At 48.3% G+C, this 19,252-nt stretch overlaps 1 protein-coding gene and 1 pseudogene across 2 annotated transcripts in view; one reads left to right on the top strand and one right to left on the bottom strand.

Annotated features, from left to right (window-relative positions):
- The window catches only part of LOC309523269 (uncharacterized protein), a gene marked incomplete at its 3' end in the record, with an annotated part of 695,477 nt that overhangs the window by 223,709 nt on the left and 452,516 nt on the right, over nt 1–19,252 (top strand). The window lies entirely within an intron of this gene.
- Nucleotides 1–19,252, bottom strand: part of LOC309523282 (inositol polyphosphate 5-phosphatase OCRL-like) — a 40,656-nt pseudogene that overhangs the window by 1,778 nt on the left and 19,626 nt on the right. The window contains exons 3-13 of the transcript in view: nt 13,980–14,088; nt 12,511–12,601; nt 11,999–12,106; nt 11,177–11,272; nt 10,855–11,042; nt 6,257–6,392; nt 5,658–5,757; nt 5,006–5,197; nt 4,022–4,179; nt 1,059–1,244; nt 437–550 (exon numbers count right to left, since the gene is read on the bottom strand). The product of the transcript in view is annotated as an inositol polyphosphate 5-phosphatase OCRL-like (transcript). The remainder of the gene's footprint in view (nt 1–436; nt 551–1,058; nt 1,245–4,021; nt 4,180–5,005; nt 5,198–5,657; nt 5,758–6,256; nt 6,393–10,854; nt 11,043–11,176; nt 11,273–11,998; nt 12,107–12,510; nt 12,602–13,979; nt 14,089–19,252) is intronic.

The following is a 19,252-nucleotide window of genomic DNA, read 5'->3' on the forward strand; positions in this document are numbered from 1 at the left end:
AAGTTGAAACTGTGTCAAAGTCAGAGACAAAGACACAACAGAGAATTGCAAGCCAAGGTAATGCAGATGCACTCATTCCTTGGAAGCCAGACAACCAGAGAGGTACACTGGGGAAACCAGTGACGGGGAGTTCCAAGGGTGGAACTGAAACAACAGGGGACTGTTATATGTATAACAACTGTTTGTTTTCTTCTCTGGATCGTGTTTTGCTCGCAACGCCCATTGATGCTTTTGGGGGAGGATATCAGGAAAAAGCAGCAATGCAAAAGCCAGCTGCAGGTGTCTGGAATGCAAAACAGGATGTTGATGTTTGGGACTGTACTATTGGAACAAAGTTACCTCTGACTGCCTGAGAACCTGACACCTAAGCCACCAGATATATAAAAGTGAGGTCCACTCCAGCCAAGAGCAAAAGAAAACCACCAAGCAGCCCTACTCCCCAACAATGTCCCCCAATGAGGATACGGATTGTCTCGGGAATGCTGGTGTCCAGGCACTCAATTCTCTCCTGCAGCTCGTCCTGCGTGCCCGGGGTCTGGAAGAGGTCCTCCTGAAGCAGAGTATCACCCATGCGTTAGGAAGGGATGAGGTACATCCTGGATAGCATGAAGAACAATCCAGCCCTGGGGTGCATAATGTGAGGTCGAGGAATGCCACAATGGAGAGAAGCCCATCACAAGGGCTGAGAATTGTATCCCGCCTGCTTTCCACAGTAGCATTCCTACTACCCTTCTCATGATTTGGGGCAATGGGAGAGTGAAATCATTCCCCGCTTCTTCTAGTGGCCAGTCTCAGAGAGCCGCTTTGCTAGGGATAGGCAGACAATGGTTGTGAACACTTGGGTTCTTCTGAGCCGCTCCAAGGAAGACCGTATGCTGGATGTCCCACCCGCTGCCGCTCCACCAAGGTGCCACTATACTCACAGCAGGAGTTTGTAAGAGGGAGTCGGTAGCTAAGATATAAATCAATTGTGACGTTTGGAACCTGCACACCCCAAAACTGGTACTGGATTCCAGCCCACACCCATCCTTTCAATGGTACAGTCCCCCTCAGCTCACCTGGTGGCAGGCATTCTTGAAGAGGTGGTCCACCAAAAGCCAGATCTCCTTGGCCACTCAGTGGAGTCATCACCATCCTGGGGTACGATATCCAGAAACTGCTTCTCCTGGAGGTCCAATGACAAGCGGGACTGGCATGAGAGCCTGACAGAATGTGTGCCTGTATGCATTCTTTCCTTGCTCCAGCTGGGTGGACAAGTCTTGCCCTCTGAGGCCACAACTAGGGCTGGGCGATAGCTGGCTTTCAACACGGTGATATATCACTAGCTAAACATTGCAATACACCAATATATCACGATGTCTGAAATAAGATGGAGCTATGTAGAGGCATTAGCTGGCTTCACGGTTTTCCCCGCATTGTGATTTTTGCTGCCCACTGCAGGAGGGCAGGGGAAAGCTGAACCGGCAGAGTCCACAGGGGCTGCAGGAATCTCGAGAAGCATTGTCTGGCTTCACAGTTTCCCCCCACATGGTGTTTTTTGCATAGTACACACACACATCATGATTCGCAATATATTGCCAGGTCAGAAATTATGAAACCAGTCTCACTATAGACTTCAAGCTGATTTGAAAACATATCTATATTGACATATCGCCCGGCCCTAGCCACAGCAAGCATCTCAAGGGGGAAAACAAAAAACAAATTGCTCGCACCCCAAATCCAAGCTCCCCCTCCCCCTATTAATATGCAGCTAGTAATCCTTCCACTCGGGATGTGCAGTTCACCCAAAAGCTTACTGAATATGCAGCTGTGGACATGGGGTTTGGCTAACATTTTATTTATTTAAATTGCTGGAACCTGCCCTGGGACCTTAGGGCGAAGGGCAGGAAATAAGTAACAAAAACAGCAACAGAACATGGATGGGCCTTCATAGGTTGATGGGCTGCAGCCCCAGCCAGCATGATGAGATGATGGGGTCACATGTTCACCGCCCCTTGTCTAGAGCACGTTGCAGAGGCAGTGGTAGAAACTGAGCAACAGCTGGAGCCCCAGCCCACGACTTTGTCTGGGCAATGCAGCACACAGCAGCTGGTGAACCATGCCTCCTGCCTCCTTCCCATCTTCCTCTCCAGAAATGTTCAGGGTGGTTAGTTCTATCTCAAGCTACCACATTCAGGAGAAAGAGAAATAGAGGAGGGGGAGCAAGAGAGCTTTAGGAGCACAGGAGTGGCAAGCAGCCCATCACTAAAAGGAGTTGGCAAGGATGGAGAATTTGATCCCCTCATCCCCAGGGCAGCTGTTGATTAGGACCCAGTTCATCCCCCCTCCCCCCCTCCGCCGCCAATACTCCCCGCCCCTGGAGAGAGAGAGAGAGAGAGAGAGAGAGAGAGAGAGAGAGAGTATTGGTGTGGGGAATGACACATACTGTATCAGAGTCTTAGTGCAAGAGTAGCTGGTGCATGCTAAAGAACACAGGAGCCTTGCTGGGTTAGATCAGCATTTTGTTCCCACAATGGCCAACCACATGCCCTTGGGAGTCCATAGGGACACGGGGACAAGAGCACTCTGTCCATCATGTTCCCCAGAAACTGGTAATCAAAAGCATGTGGTTTGTGATAATAGTGGCAAGAAATAGCCCTGACCGGTAGCCACTGATAAACATATCCTCCATGGTTCTAAATGTCTACAGCTGTCCAAATTGACAGTCACCACTGTCTCCTTGTGGCTAGGATAATACACCCAAGTATATCTGATTTCGAGAGGAGTGACATTTCCCTGAGCCACCCCAAAGCAGCCACTACCGCTTCCCAAATGCCAGTGCTCAGGTGGTAAGAGTAAGCCAGAGTGGCATAGCCTGTGCAGCAGTGGCTGCGCACAGAGACAAGGAGAAAACTGGCTCTTGGGGCCAGAGGGGGCTGGCGCCTGCATCATGAGACTGGGCTTTCTGCCTCCCGTGCTGCCAATCGCAAGCGGACCCAGAGTCAAGCAGCGCGAAATCAGTGACAAGCAGTGCTGGCAAATTCTGGTTTCGTCTCCGTTCTCCTCTGCCGAGTTCTACAAGGGCCACGTTGAGACTAGGGAAGAGACCAAAGCAGAGAGCTAGAGCCACCACCTGGACTGGATTTGAGTCAGAAGGCAGGCAGGTGCGGGTTGCCTGAGAGGAAAGTCAGGTTGGTGGGGTAGTGCCTGGTTTGCCCTAAGGGACCAGCTGCCACTGCATGGAGCAGCTGCTGATCGGTGACAAGGGCAACTCCATTTACGTGCCTTCGAGGCACATGCACACTGCCGCAAAGCTGGAAGGGGCACTTGAAGGGGCAAAAATGCCCCCCCCCCAAGAGCACAAAAGCGGCAAAGTGGCATGGAAACAGCATCTCGACTCCCTCCCAGGAGCTTTGGCACCGACCTCTCAGGCCTGTGGAGAGTTGGAGCAAGGAGTTTTGCAGGGAGGCTGGCAAGTGCTACTGGTTTTCAAAGGGCCTTTCAAAAGGGTTTCCGGAAGTTTAGAGGGTGTTTGCAGGCTTTTCCAATGCTGTCCCCAATACACGCAATTTCATTTAAACGCACGGTACCTCAGAACGCAACCCCCGTGTAAACGGGGCGTTGCCTGTACCTGATTTGAGCCCGCTACAAGAACATCTAGAGGATAGCAAACCAACTGTTAACTTTTCTAGGAAGCTGTCTTCTCCCTGAGATCAGAGGAGGAAGGCAAGAGCAAAAGACAACCAAGGGTGTTAATGGCACAGGCCCTGAGAAGAGAAAGAAACAGCCCGTTGGCTGAACAGTATCTGGGCAGATGGCAGGGAAATGCACACGGTTCAGTGGCCCTGCGAAAGGGCAGGTGGGAGGACCAGAACCTGGGATGACTCAGTCAAGGCAAACAAAGGGCATGAACAGCACACAGGAAGCGGATGCACAGCTACAGAAGCTGAAGCTGAATGCAGCGGAGGACCCCCAGCCCCCACATTTCTGAGTGGAAGAGCAGCTGTTTTTCAAGCAGGCAAGCAGAGTGGGAAGGGTAGACATCCAGCACAAGGCTTCCAAGGAGGTCCCGAAGCAGCTTGGTAGGTAGCTCCCACTGATGGTGAGGAAATAGTCCTTGCCACGGTCAAGGTGAAGGACAAAGCTAGCCTCAATCTTCTCTTCCTTGCGGACGCACACATCCAGGGAAATGTCCCCTGTCTCACCTAAAACGGGAGGAGGTCAGGTAGATACAGTCTTTGGCACAGCCAAGTTGGCTTGTCTGTAAATTAAAAGTGAAGACAGTGAGGAATTGAACAGAAGGACACAATAGGAGCCTGCTGGATCAGGCCAATGGCCCATCTAGTACAGCATCCTGTTCTCACAGGTGTATGGGGGAAACCTTAACTTCAAGAATTAGGAGAAGAAGCGACTCAGTTCCCACCCCCAGCCCACTTTCCTCTCTAGTCCTCCAAAGCAGCAGCTGCACAGAAGATGGTGACAGGATACTGGGGGGTGAGAGAAAGTGATCCTAACAAAAGAATATAAAAAGGGAAAGGATTTTTGCGCCCCGAATGTAACTTTCTTTTTTGGTTTACATTTCATTGAGTTTTTAAAAGTTTGGCTAGTTCTATATGTTCTCCAAGATATTTTTGTGCCTCCACAACATAAAAATACGCATTTTTTTTTTAAAAAAAGTAATTTTTGGACGGAATGCTCTCACTGGTTCCCTGCGATGCCAAAAGGTGTTTTGGGACCCTCCAGCATTGTTTGGCTTCAATTCATTTGTGTGTGTGTGTGTGTGTGTGTGTGTGTGTGTGTGTGTGTGTGTGTGTTTAAAGCTGGTCACACACACTTTTACACTTTGGGCTCAGCTGCTTTGACGTGTGGCCCTTGGAGGCTTGAGCATGGGGCAATGCAGCCCACAAATGTTAAGCCTCCCCTGCTCTACCAAACTCCCAAGGTTTGAGGGAGGAGGGTTGGGAAGAGGAGGAGAAAAGGAAGGCCTTCCCTAGATGAGCCTTGGGGTCCCGTTCCAACTCTACACTTCTCTGATTCCCGAGAGAGACGCGCTGGGCTCCAAGTATCCCTCGCAGGGCTCAGCTAGAAGCCATGGCTTCCAATCATGGCTGTCACTGAGCTTGGGGATAAAGGAGAAGTGGAGGGTGACCTGCCCGTTGTTTGTCATCTGGAACTTCTCCTTCTGCAGCTGCCAGAACTTCACATTCTCAAACGGAAACTGGAGAGCAAAAGGGGGGGGGGGGAGGAAAGAGAGTGCTTGCCTTCAGCAGAGGCAAGGAAACGAGCTCCAGGGGGAAGTTTGTCCTTGGCCCCGGGCTCTCGTTTAGGGGACTGCACATGCAACAGGTCCACGTGGGGCTCTCCAGATATTGCTGCACTTGCCCCTGGCCATGTTGGCTGGGGATAATGGGAGTTGTAGTCCAGCATCTGGAGGGCACCGCGCTGGCTACCCCTGGAGTCTTTGCCTGTGAGGAAGAGGAAGAGGCTGCCGCTCAGTGGAAGGGCATCTGCCTTGCCTGCAAAGGTCCCAGGTTCTATCCCCAGCATCTCCAGGTAGGGCTGGGAGAGATCCCCCGGAAATCAAGACTGAGCTAGATGGGCCAAGGGCTTCTTTCCCCCCTGGTCTTTTTGCAGCAAACCCTCTTTAAGGGGTTGGAGAGGATCCTATTCGTCTTTACCTCCCGCCAGGGAGGGAAGGAATTCGTTCTCCATCCTGTCCATCAACTGAACAATATCCTCAAACACTTTCCGGTACCGTCGGTCAGCCACAACCTTCACCTATGGGGGGGGGGGAGACAGAGCACATTTGTTGGGGCTATGGACTAAAGGGGGGTTATGAGTTAAGAGCAGAAATGCCTGACGCACCCCCCTGTTCTCAGCCCTGAAAGAGGCAAGTACTGTAACTCTGAGAGCTTCCCCAGGATGGCAGCGGCTGTGACTTCCAGAGCCAATGGGCTGAAGCCAAATGCTCCAAGCCAAGTACCACAGAAGCTCCATTGCATGAATGGAGCCAACGGTTAAGGTATACAGTTCAGCCCATGTGGTCTGCCATGCCTGCAGGAGCAGCGTGTACTCAGAACAGTGGAGAATGGAAGCCTAGGGATTTAAGAGAGCCAAAACCTGCCCACTCCTTGCACCGGAAGTCATTGGCCAAGGAGGAGCTCTGTGGAAAGGGGCCTGGTTGTTGGTCAGGGCCTGCCCAGATTCGAGGAGGTGCCACATAGCAGGCAACTAAAAACCCTGAATAGACGATAGCTCTGGCCAGGGCAGGTGTTACCCCTGTGAGGAAGAGGGAGCCGACGGGCTTGTGGTCGCTCCTTTTCAATTCCATGTGGCTTCGGTAGCTGAGCTGATTCACGCTGCCTCCTCTCCAGAGGATTGGCTCACACCATGCTGGCACACAGCACTTCCCACTGCAAGGAGACAGTTGAACTGGCTGAGGCAACACACAAGGCTCACGCAGTCAAACTTTGGCTCCACACACGGCCTGTGATCTTGACCACGGTCAACAGCTGGAGATGATGGGGCTTGGGAGTCCAACTTCTGAAGGGGCGGACCTTGCAGGTGTGCAGGCATTTTGCTTCATGGAGAGAGTTGTTAGGAAATCAAAAGCTGCCTTCTACCAGGTCAGAATGAATTTCTGACCTCCCCCAGTTTGGATTCCTACATTGCAGGGGGTTGGACTAGATGACCCTCGTGATCCCTTCCAACCCCACAATTCATTAATTAAGTCTCCTCTGGCTGGCAGCAGCTCTCTGTGGCCCAATCCTTTTTCAGGTGGAGGTGCCTTTCAACTTGAGACTCTGCATACAAAGCATATGGCACACCACCAAATGATGATCCTTCCCCAAAGCAAGGGGCCCCGTTATTCTTGTTCAGACACTATTTTTTCAGTGACCCAAAAGACCCTTTCTGGCACCTGAAATGCTGCCCAAAGGAGCCTGCCGTTTTCCGGCTTCGTCACTACATGTTCCGCCTGTCCTTTTGATTTCCCCATTACCACAGCAAGAGCAATGAAACTAGCAGACCTAGGTGGCTTCTGACAGTTGTCAAGAACCACAAGAATATGCCAAATCCTGGATGGTGAGGCTCAGTGCCTACTAGCCATAATGGCCACAGAACATACTCCACCAAGAGAAGCAGTATGGCTTGGAGGAGGGGAGCGTGCTGTTGCACTCAGGTCCTGACTGTGGGCTCCCCGAGAGGCATCTCATTGGCCAATGTGAGAACAGGATGCTGGGCCAGATGGACCAATGGCCTGATCCAGCAGGGCTGCTCTCATGCTCTTATGCCCTGGCAGACTCATCTTGAGAGAGCACCAAGTCTCATTCCCAGACTTCCTTGACACAAAGGGGATTCTCATTCAGCCTGCTGCACCTTTCAAGGAACTGCAACACCGCTTATACACACCACGAAACAGAGGATGCTGGTTATCAGGACAAATGTGGGGGAAAGGAGCCAAAACATTTCCAGAGCAGGGATGGCTTGAGGAAGACAACATATCACAGCCTTGCATTTCACAACTCGCCTAGCAGCCTTTGGCAACCCGGAATTCCATGCAAGCAAAGTGAGCAGGTGAAGGAGAGCTGGATCTCTCTCTTCCTCCGTGGCTTGGTGTCCATTCTGGCTGCAGAGGAAAGGAAGTCCGTCCAGCCCTCAACTCTAGCCCTCCTCCAACAGCTGGGGTTGCGGCGCTCATCTCGCTTTATTGGCCAAGGGAGCCGGCGTACAGCTTCTGGGTCATGTGGCCAGCATGACTAAGCCGCTTCTGGGGAACCAGAGCAGCACACAGAAATGGCGTTTACCTTCCCGCCGGAGTGGTACCTATTTATCTACTTGCACTTTGATGTGCTTTCGAACTACTAGGTTGGCAGGAGCAGGGACCGAGCAAGGGAAGCTCACCCTGTCGCGGGGATTCGAACCGCCGACCTTCTGATCGTCAAGCCCTAGGCTCTGTGGTTTAACCCACAGCGCCACCCACGTCCCTACTAGTAGGTTAGCCAAGTGCAAAAAAAGGGGTATACCTGCTGAAATCCTATCTTATACCCAATTATTAAAGGTACAGGATGCTTGTGCATTTTTGCCCCATGTCATCTTAAATTACTTTGCTGCATCACACGACAGGAAAATCCTCTAACTCAGGAGCAGCAGACACGTGGCCCTCACAATGCTGCAGAACTACAATTCCCATCATCCCTGATTACTGGCCATGATGGCTGGAGCCAACAGGAACTGCAGCTCAGTAACATCTGGCAGACCACAGGTTAGCCATACCTACAATATGCAATGTTATATGTACCAACAATCCATACAAACTGTTAACAAGCACCAGAATACACCCCAACACTAGGAGCAACTGCAAAACCATCCTTTTGCATCCTACGTTGGCTCCCGGGACGTTTCTGAGCACAATTCTGAGTGTTGGTGCCAACCTTTAAAGCCCTAAATGGCCTCAGCCCTGAAAGAGTGTCTCCATCCCCATTGTTCAGCCCAGGCATCAGGGTCCAGCACCGAGGGCCTTCTGGCGGTTTCCTCACTGTGAGAAGCGAAGTTACAGGGAACCAGGCAGAGGGCCTTCTGAGTAGTGGCACCTGCCCTGTGGGACACCCTCCCGTCAGATGTCAAGGAGATAAGTAACTATACAGCCTTTAGGGAAGTTTTTAATGTTTTATGATGGTTTTGCATATGTTGGAAGTCTGAGGCTGCCCCCCCCCCTTGCCTTCCTTGCAGCATCCTTCTCAAAGGGCTAAGGCATGACTACGCTCACAGAGTTTAAATCCACCGTAAGGTGCAGCAATCAGGCCTCTGTTTCAACACAAAATACCAATGATCCTTATGCCAAGTGGGAGAAAGGTTGTCAACATGATGAACCTTGGAGAGAAAAATGTAAAACAAAAAGCACGAGCAATTTAATTGGACTTAATGGAAGTCTCTGCTGATAAGAACATGTGAGCAACGCAGATTTTCCAGACAGATGCAAAACCTAGAGCAGGAAACCTTAGACCTTTAGATATTGCTGGAGAGCAGCTATGCTGGGGCTGATGGGAGTCCAACAACATCTGGAGCATGTGCTGAGCTAGGAAAGCCCTCTAACTGGGAAATTGCAGCGCAGTCCTACTTATTCCAAGGCAACCCTCCAACTTAATTGGGACTTGCTTCTAATTCAGGTTGCACAAAACTGCAACCTTAAAAAGCATTTGTAGAAGTCGCAGTCATCCTATGTTATAGCTACACTTTGCTCCTAACTGTCTGAAAGTGGTTTCTCTAGCCTAGGCTGGGGTATCCCAGACAAAGGAAATAAACAGGGCAATATCCTAAACCACCACATATAACACAAAGATGTCTCTCACCTGGCCGTAAGTCAGAAGTCTCTGAAGCTCATTTTTAGTGATCAGATGACAATGTTGTAAAAAAGCAAAGCAACCACAGCTACAGGCTTGCTCACGGGGTCGGGGGTCGGGGGGCAGCCTGCTGCCACTTCCTGCAATATGTAGTAAGACTGACAACTAGGATTGGGCAGTATGATCATATTAGGCTAGTGCTCTGTGAACTAGACTGGCTCTTGAACTGCTTCCAGGCCCAATTCAGAGCATCCCATTTGGCCTTTCAAGTGTTTCAAGGTTTAGGAAAAGGGTACCAGAAGAAGGCCCACTTATGTTTGCACTGCCTCTCCACTGACTAGAATCCCTTTCCCAGGGAACTCCTGCTCTTTCAAGTATGGCAGGGCCTTTTCAGTCATGGCACCCTACCTTTCAGAAGAATCTCTCAAAGAGGTTCACCTGGCCCCTGCTTTGATGTCCTTCCAGCAAAGACTTTTAGAATTTCCCCTGGTTCTTTAATTCATTGGCAGGGCGCTTGTGGCCCTCCAAACCCTGCTGTAGTACACAGGAACATAGGAAGCTACCTTATATTGAGGCAGACCATTGACCCATCAAGCTCAGGACGGACTACATGGACTGGCAGCAGCTTTCAGGCAGAGATCATGCCCAGCCCTAGCTGCACACACTGGTGACTGAGCCTGGAACCTTCTCCATGCAAAATGGCCACTCTGCTTTCGCGTTACTGCCCTTAACAAACTGCAACTCCCACCCCGATCACTGGAGAAGTTGCCCACATTTGCTATAATCTAATCTAATACATCTCTGCCACTCGGTTTATCTTGCTCTCTACTGGCTGCTCGAGTAGAAACCTTAGTGGTGCAGCTGCAGCAGCAGGGATTGCCGACACTGCACCCTCCTGGTGTTGCTGAAGTGGAACTCTCATGAGCCCCAGTCAGCAAGGCCAATTCTTAGCAATTATGGGAATTTTGGTCTATCAACATTTGGAGAGCACTATGCTGCCTGCCATAAAGAAGGCTGATCACCGAATAATTGATGCTTTTGAATTCTGGTGCTGGAGGAGACTCTTGAGAGTCCCATGGACTGCAAGAAGATCAAACCTATCCATTCTGAAGGAAATCAGCCCTGAGTGCTCACTGGAAGGACAGATTGTGAAGCTGAGGCTCCAATACTTTGGCCACCTCATGAGAAGAGAAGGCTCCCTGGAAAAGACTCTGTTGTTGGGAAAGATGGAGGGCACAAGGAGAAGGGGACGACAGAGGACAAGATGGTGGGACAGTGTTCTTGAAGCTACCAGCATGAGTTTGACCAAACTGCGGGAGGCAGTGGAAGACAGGAGTGCCTGGCGTGCTCTGGTCCATGGGGTCACGCAGAGGCGGACACGACTAAACGACTAAACAACAACAAATGCTGCCTACCCTGAGCTACACACAGGCAGGAAAGTTACAGAAACATGACTCAATTTGCTTCTCCAGATAGCGGAGACCAGCAAGTTACATCAGCCAAGGCTCTCTCCCTCCAAGCCCTCGAAACACACTCGTGTTTCATGATTGTCATCTGCGGCAGACCCTGGTCAGGGGGCAGGAAGCTCATCTGGGCACAGATATCCTTGTAATCCTGGTTTCAGTGCTCAAAGTCTTCCACATGGGCAGCAAGGTGGGAATTGACAATGCAGAAGCTGGTATTGTTGCAGACAAGCCTCACGGCCACACACCCCTTGTTACCCTGCAGGGGCGGAGCAAAGAAGACTGTTAGTGTGCAAGCAGGAAAGAGGGGAAAACTGGTTGGCAGAGATTAGAAAAACAGATAGACAGACAGAAAGATAGACGTAGGGAATTCCGCTGTCAGGGTCTACTCACCATCTTCCCCATGATGCCTGTGCCCACTGTCTCCCTCATCACTTCCTTGATGCGGCTGAGCTGGTCCTTCCTGACAAAGATGAGCACCAGCTGCACCTAGAAGATGCAAGGTACTGGGATGTCTACCAGCTCTGTTCATTGCTTGCTGTCCTGGGCCGGCTGGATGCAGATAGGAGTGGCAGGGGGCACCAACTGGGGATCCCCCAAGGGAAGAAGGCTCAGAGCCAGGGAACTGGTGGGGGGACGACAACACTGAGTCGTCCGAGGGAGAAGAGGGAGCAGACTGTGAGCAAGAGGAGGTGTTGGAAACTGAAGAAGCAGGAGGGCAGGAAGATTCTGTGGCAAACAGCAGCCCAGAATCCGAGGCAGAAGTGGAGGCTGGAGGCGGGGGTCAAGAGGCAGAGATCAGGCAGGCTGCTGAAGAAGCCAGGGGGTCTCCCCATCCTGCTGCGATCAGCTCCCCTCCCTGCTGGTCTCCCAGAACACAGAGAAATTAAGAGGAGGGAGCAAAGACAGGCAAGGTGTCAGAGTCTCAGGTTGCTTGGGAAGGACCAGGGGGAGGAGGAGACTTCAGAGAGTGGTGGGAGGGTAGCAACCTTCAGCCTTCACAACTACCTCACTGGGGCAAGAGCTGTTGGGAAAGGTTTCTGTGATCACGAGGCCTGCACGGTTTGGGTTTCTTTGAATAAAGAATGTTGGCTTCTTTTGAATAAAACACCACTGACACCAGGTGTTTTTTCTTGCTGACCTCCTCCTCCTCCTCCTCATTCCAGCTCCTGACAGCTGTCTGGCTGCTGAAGAAATGGGTGGGGTTGGACTTACTTTCTTGTACTTGGATTTGGAACGCAAAGCCTTTTCCACAGCTGTCAGCCACTCCTGCTCCTTTGTCAAGTCTAAGTAGAAGAAAGCCTCTGTGCTCAGGTCCAGCTCCTGGAACCGAATGCCCAAGTGCCAAAGAGAAGGATGTGGAACTGCAGGAATAGGACTCCAATCGGAACAGACGTGCTGGTTAAATATGCAAAGACAACAGGACCAAGAACAAACAAGTAATACCAGCCACCTCTGCCTCAGCTTAGCTATTCTGGGCCCCAAAGGAGCTTTGCTAATGAAAGCAAAAAAGCTTTTTCCTTGTATTTTTTAAGATGTGTCAGCCAGCCTGATATCTAAGCACTATCCCAGTAGCTACAGGCAACCAGAAATTCTTTGAAGGCAAGTGAGTTGGTTGATCTCTCCATTCTTCCTTCACCTGGCAACCTGGTTTCCAGGCTGGCTTTCCGGGAGCAGAAAACCACCTCTCAGATCTGCTGTGCTAAGCTTGTTTGCTAGAAGATTACCCCGTAGCACCCTTGTCCTCTTTGCAAACCTCCTAAATGGCTAGCCTTCTGTGTTTCCATGCTGGCCATGAAGGAATGGGCATTCCCCACTCTGAAAACAGCACAGAAATACAGCCTGTCTAGTGAAGGGGTAAAAAGAGCAAGCTAAACAGCCTCTGTAAAACAGTAGGATCTGAAGCTGCTAACCACATACTGATAAACATATCATAAAAGCAGACATGAAAAACAAATGGCCACTGGGTACTACTAACAGTGGGACACGGGTGGCGCTGTGGGTTAAACCACAGAGCCTAGGACTTGCAGATCACAAAGTCGGTGGTTCGAATCCCCGCGGCGGGGTGAGCTCCCGTTGCTCGGTCCCTGCTCCTGCCAACCTAGCAGTTCGAAAGCACGTCCAAGTGCAAGTAGATACATACGTACCGCTCTGGTGGGAAGGGAAACGGCATTTCCGTGTGCTGCTCTGGTTCGCCAGAAGCGGCTTAGTCATGCTGGCCACATGACCCGGAAGCTGTATGCTGACTCCCTCGGCCAGTAAAGCGAGATGAGCGCCGCAACCCCAGAGTCGGCCACGACTGGACCTAATGGTCAGGGGTCCCTTTAACTTACTACTAACAGTACGAGGAAACAACCAAAGCAAAAACTTTGTTTGAAGTAGTAAGCTTAGCATTATAAGGATGACCCACACCAAGTGTTGGGGGGGGGGGGTCACACCTCCCTGTCCTCCAGCACAGCTTTTAGGAGGAGTTCCAAAGGTTTTGCTTCAGTTTTGGATTAACTGCATCTTGTCACAATGTCTGAAGCTGCACAACCCGTTTCATTTGAACCATGGCTTATTGAAACAAGCCAACTTCCAATCGTGGGTTTACAAAGCTGGTAAAATGAACCACCATAGGATCTGGACACACCAAACTGTGGTTAATTTAAAATCCAAGTGGAAGCTTCCCAATAGGCTTGGGGTGGGGGAGAGGTGTGCAAACCTGGAGGAGAGGCTGCTGTCCTACTCATAATATGAAGCCACGGTTCAGTATGTGGCACCAAGGAAAATTGCCCACCACAACTAATACTTTCCATTACCCACCCATGTGGCCTAAGTGAACAGGACAGACTTTGCCTGGCACCCAACAATAAAGCTGTCATGTAGATGTCGCTTTCTCCAGCCCCAACTCTGATACAGGTTCCACTGGTCTTTGCATGGTCTTTGCACTTTTGCATGATCTGACCTGAAATTCTGGGTGTTGACATATGCCTTCTCTCTCTTGGCGAGGACATGCTTGATGAGTCCCTCTCTCTGTCCGGACTGCGTATGTGTGGAAGGCACAAAGAGCTTGCGCATAGTGTGGGTCATTGGGGTTGCTTCTTGCTCATGCTCTCCTTGTCACGGATACACCTCAGGGAGATGAGAACAGAACTCAAGTAGTCCTTAAAAGCAAGGAGGCGGGAGGGCACAGTACACCTCTAAGGCAACTTACAGCCTGCTTGGTGGCAGCGGTGGGGGTGGAGGCTCCCGGCGGGCACTCATTTGCTGATTCTGCAGGTTTCTTTCCTTCTCCATGAAGTTATCCTCAAATCCCAGAATTCCTGAGAGAGGAAAAGACTTCTAAGTTTAGAGAGGCTTCAGAACCGTTTGGGGAAGTTTCGGGAAAGGAACTTAGAAAATACTTAACTGCAGGAAAATGTTCCTGCCTCCCCACAGCACCACATTTGTCAGACAATTGCCTCTCAACTTATGCATGTTTAGGAAGGATTGTGGAGGCAACAGGTCCTCCCCTCAAGGCCTTTTCCTCTAACGGAGGTAGACTGGTCTTCTCCAATCCTCTGGCCACTGATGAGTTTTCTAAACTTGCTGGCATATTGAGTGTAGCACCTTAACGGCATCATCTTTAATAAAATTTAATAGTTCAGCTGGAATGTCATCACATCCACTGGCCTTGTTATTAGCAGTGCTTTCTAAGGCCCATTTGACTTCGCTCTCCAGGATGTCAGGCTCAAGGTCAGCAACCACACTACCTGGGGTATAATTTCCTCTTGTCCTTTATTATGGTACTCTTTGTATGAAATGTTCCTTTCATATCTCCAGTTTTCTTGAACAGATCTCTGGTTCTTCCCATTCTGTTGTTTTCCTCTATTTCTTTGCATTGCTCGTTTAAGAAGGCCCTCTTGTCTCTTCTTGCTATTTTTTTGGAAATCTGCATTCAATTTCCTGTATCTTTCACTATCTCCCTTGCATTTTGCTTGTCTTCTCCAAGTCCACCTTTCCTTTTGAAGCAAAGTGTCCTTGAAATGGGGGAGAAATGCCCTGCATGAAGTCTTGGGTTTGCAATTTGGGGAGAGGGAAGACTGTCTGCGGCGCTGAGGAGCGGGCAGGCTGGCGAGGCCCCCTAGATCTAGAGGCCCTAGGCTTCTTCTTTTTTTATATAAAATTTTTATTGGGTTTTCACAATTTATATAAACACACACAATACACAATACAGACATACAAACACAAAGACAAACATATATAATTTCAAATCCTTAATTTCTTAACCACTTTCCCAGACTTCCCCACACCTCCCCTTCTTGCATCCCAATTCCAATAGTTAACTCAGCAAGTTCTTATCTCCAACTTTTACCTTATTAATATTTTACTTAATTCGTCTTAATTAATCAAATTTAACTTATAGACCTCGATTAAACTACAATACTCATCATTTACGTCCTTTTCTAAGGTCGACCCAAGTTCTCTTCCACAAGTTTCCCAATTTTTATATTATTTACAAAACAAAATAACAGAAAACAACATATAATTACACACCCTTTGGATTCCAAAACTCTCGCCCCCCCCCTTTCCCGGTTTCGATCCCCAAAGAATATCCATCAGTCTATCAGTTCTCAGCCTGGATCCCTCACGTCCGAGGCCCTCAAATCTCTCTCAGTCCCTCTCTGCCGGTTTTGTTGGTAGTCCTTTATGTTGGACATTGAGTCTCGGAGAAGCTCTGTCCCAATAGGGTCTATGTTTCTTCCAACCAGACCTCCATATTCAAAAGTGGAGCCCAAATCATGTTTCTTATTCCTTTTAAGTCCAAGTGTCCCAAATGTCCCAAAAGCTCCAACTTTCGTCTTAATCAAATTTGTAATCCATAGGTCTTCCGATCTCCCCATAGGGAGATCTCTCCAATCTTCATTCTCAAATTCAAACCAAATTCTCATCATCCAGGTCTTGTTTTCCTTGTAATCCATTTTTACAGGCCTCTGGTTGTCCTTTTTCACCTGCGGCATTTCAGCTCCTCCTTCCCACTCCTCTGAATCAGCACATATCTCTTCTTGTACAGCTGCAAAATTTTCTTGAGTCAAGTCCTTGGCACAATCAACAAGTTTATTTGCTTTAGAATTCAAGGTCATAACATCTGTAGCCAAAGCTTCACTCTGATCTTGTAACTTTCCCAAGAGAAACAACATTCTATCCAACTCAGCCTGTATTTTTCCATCTGCAGCCATTGTAATGTCTCAGAACCCCCTCTAGAGGGATTCTAGTTACTTAGCATTCTTTCTCCAACAGTCAAGTTACTTTGTTTTTGTTTCTTCTTTATTTTCAACAACTTGAAGTCAAATATATCAAAAATAACCAGCAGAAATAACAAAAGGCAAATTTTTCTAACTTTGACAGCTTGTTTGACAGCTGTCAAACTCTTTATGTCTCCTCAGCAGGCTCTCTCGCGGATCGCTCCCGGATCCCGGGGGGTTGCACATCAGCTCCTAAAAATCAATTGTTATCCTCCAGCAAAATACTTATAATGCCAAATCGTGAAATTAATAACTTTTGTCTCGCAAAGAGAGAAGTGGTCTCTCGACCTTAGTTATCCAATTCTTGCTTTAACTTGTCTACAGGACGGGGGGGGGCGGACTTCCTTTTAACACCTCCCCCGGTCGTGCCGAATTAAAAAATATATGAGATTTTAAAGTCCAATTTCCGTACTACTCACGGGTTGTTACTTTTGCAGTCCAAATGTTCAAAGAAAGAAGTCAGTGCTCTCCGGCCATGGCTTGCGGCTTCACTCCGTAGAAGAAGCAGTCTACTCCCAGCACCACGCCACTCTCCGTCCCCCGCTCCGAAGCCTTTAAAAAGGCTTCTTTGCGGGTCGGGGGGGCGCAAATGGTGCCCGCCGAGTCACCAAGTCCACAGGCTTCAGCGCCTGTGGTTTCTGAGGGTCCCCGCGTCGCCGCAGCCGCAGGACCCGTCTTCCACGGAGCCGATTCCCTCCGGAGCTCGGAGGGAATCCGCCATTAACCTTTTCGCGCTAACCCGGAAGTCCCTAGAGGCCCTAGGCTTCAGCCTACTTAGCCTATACATAAATCCGGCCCTGCCTATGTCACAGTGAGCACAGGCCCATGGATCACGTGCAAGGCATTCTGCGTGTTGGGAAGGAGCCTCCTGTTCTGGGCCAGGGGGAAGAGTGACACCAGCAGAAGACTGGGTGGTGGGGTCAAAGCTGATCCCGGGGAGCACGTGAGGAGTCAAGGCTTCCCGCATGAAGGCCTCGCTTCCCCTAGAAGTCCCTGCCTCCTTTTTTTAAAAAAATAAATGTTTATTGGATTTTCACAAATTATAAAAACACACACAATACAAACACACACACACAAAAACAAACATGTATAATTTCGAATCCTTTTTTTCTTAAAACTTACTTCACCGACTTCCCCGTACCTCCCCTTTCTGCATCCCAATTCCCAAATTTGTTTCAGCAAATCCTCCCCCTTAATTTTATCTATTTTTTCCTTATTCTTTTCTTTTACTTGATCTTTTACAGCTGTAATCCCTTATTTTTTATAACCGCAACATTTTAGCACTCATTAATTTTACAATATTTCTTAAGATAAATTTTAAATTTCATCCAGTCTTCTTCCGCCGTCTCTTTCCCCTGGTCTCGGATTCTGCCAGTCATTTCAGCCAGTCCCATGTAGTCTATCACCTTCGTCTGCCATTCTTCCAGAGTGGGTAGGTCTTGTGTCTTCCAATACTTTGCGATGAGTATTCTTGCTGCTGTTGTAGCATACCTAAAAAAAGTTCTATCTTTCTTTGACACCAATTGGCCGACAATGCCCAAGAGAAAGGCTTCTGGTTTCTTAGAGAAAGTACATTTAAGCACCTTTTTCATTTCATTATATATCATTTCCCAGAAGACCTTAATCTTTGGGCACGTCCACCAAAGGTGAAAGAATGTACCTTCAGTTTCTTTACATTTCCAACACTTATTATCAGACAAATGGTAGATTTTTGCAAGCTTGACTGGGGTCATGTACCACCTATATATCATTTTCATAATATTCTCTCTTAAGGCATTACATGCCGTAAATTTTATACCGGTGGTCCACAACTGTTCCCAGTCAGCAAACATAATTTTATGACCAATGTCTTGTGCCCACTTAATCATAGCTGATTTCACTGTTTCATCTTGTGTATTCCATTTCAGCAACAAGTTGTACATTCGTGTCAGATTCTTAGTATTGGGTTCTAACAGTTCTGTTTCTAATTTTGATTTCTCCACCTGGAAGCCAATTTTCCTGTCCTGTTTGTAAACCTCCATTATTTGATAATAATGAAGCCAATCTCGTACTTTAACCTTCAATTTATCATAACTCTATAATTTCAGTTTATCTCCCTCTTGTTCCAAAATTTCCCAATATTTTGGCCATTTGGCCTCCATGTTAAGCTTTTTCACGGCTTTTGCCTCCATTGGCGACAACCACCTTGGGGTTTTATTTTCCAACAAATCTTTATATCTAATCCAAACATTATATAATGCTTTCCTAACAATATGGTTTTTAAAAGCTTTATGAGCTTTCACCTTGTCATACCATATATATGCATGCCACCCGAAAACATTGTTAAAACCTTCCAAATCTAAAATGTCTGTATTCTCAAGAAGTAGCCAGTCTTTCATCCAGCAGAAAGCTGCTGATTCATAGTACAGTTTCAAGTCCGGCGGGGCAAATCCCCCTCTTTCCTTTGCATCAGTTAAAATCTTAAGTTTTATTCTGGGTTTTTTGCCCTGCCAGACAAACTTCGAAATATCTTTCTGCCACCTCTTGAAGCAATCCATCTTATCCACAATTTGCAATGTTTGGAATAAAAACAACATTCTAGGCAAAACATTCATCTTAATAACAGCAATTCGGCCTAACAAGGAAAGCTTCAAATTTGACCATATTTCTAGGTCTTTTTTTACTTCTGTCCAGCATTTCTCATAATTATCTTTAAATAGATTCACATTCTTAGATGTCATATTAATCCCCAAGTATTTCACCTTCTTTGCCACAGTTAATCCTGTTTCATTCTGGAACCGCTCCCTTTCAATAACTGTTAAGTTTTTCTCCAATACCTTGGTTTTTTGTTTGTTCAACTTAAATCCTGCAACTTGACCAAATTCTTGAATTAATTCTAAAACCCTTTTCGTACTAGTGTCTGGCTCTTGTAAAGTAAGTACCAGGTCATCTGCAAAGGCCCTCAATTTGTACTGTTTAGCTCCGACCTGTACCCCTTTAACCAGCTGGTCCCTTCTAATCATATTTAGCAAAACCTCCAGGACTGATATAAAAAGTAATGGGGAAAATGGGCACCCCTGTCGTCTCCCTTTTTCTATTTTAAATTCTTCCGTAACCACATTATTTACAATTAGCTTTGCCTTTGGTTCAGAATATATTGCACCCATATCATTCTCAAATCCTTGGCCTACCCCCATCCCATGTAGATTCTTCTTCATAAAAC

This window comes from Podarcis vaucheri (genome assembly GCF_965113315.1).
Source record: "Podarcis vaucheri genome assembly, chromosome: W".
Classification (NCBI taxonomy): Eukaryota; Metazoa; Chordata; class Lepidosauria; order Squamata; family Lacertidae; genus Podarcis; species Podarcis vaucheri.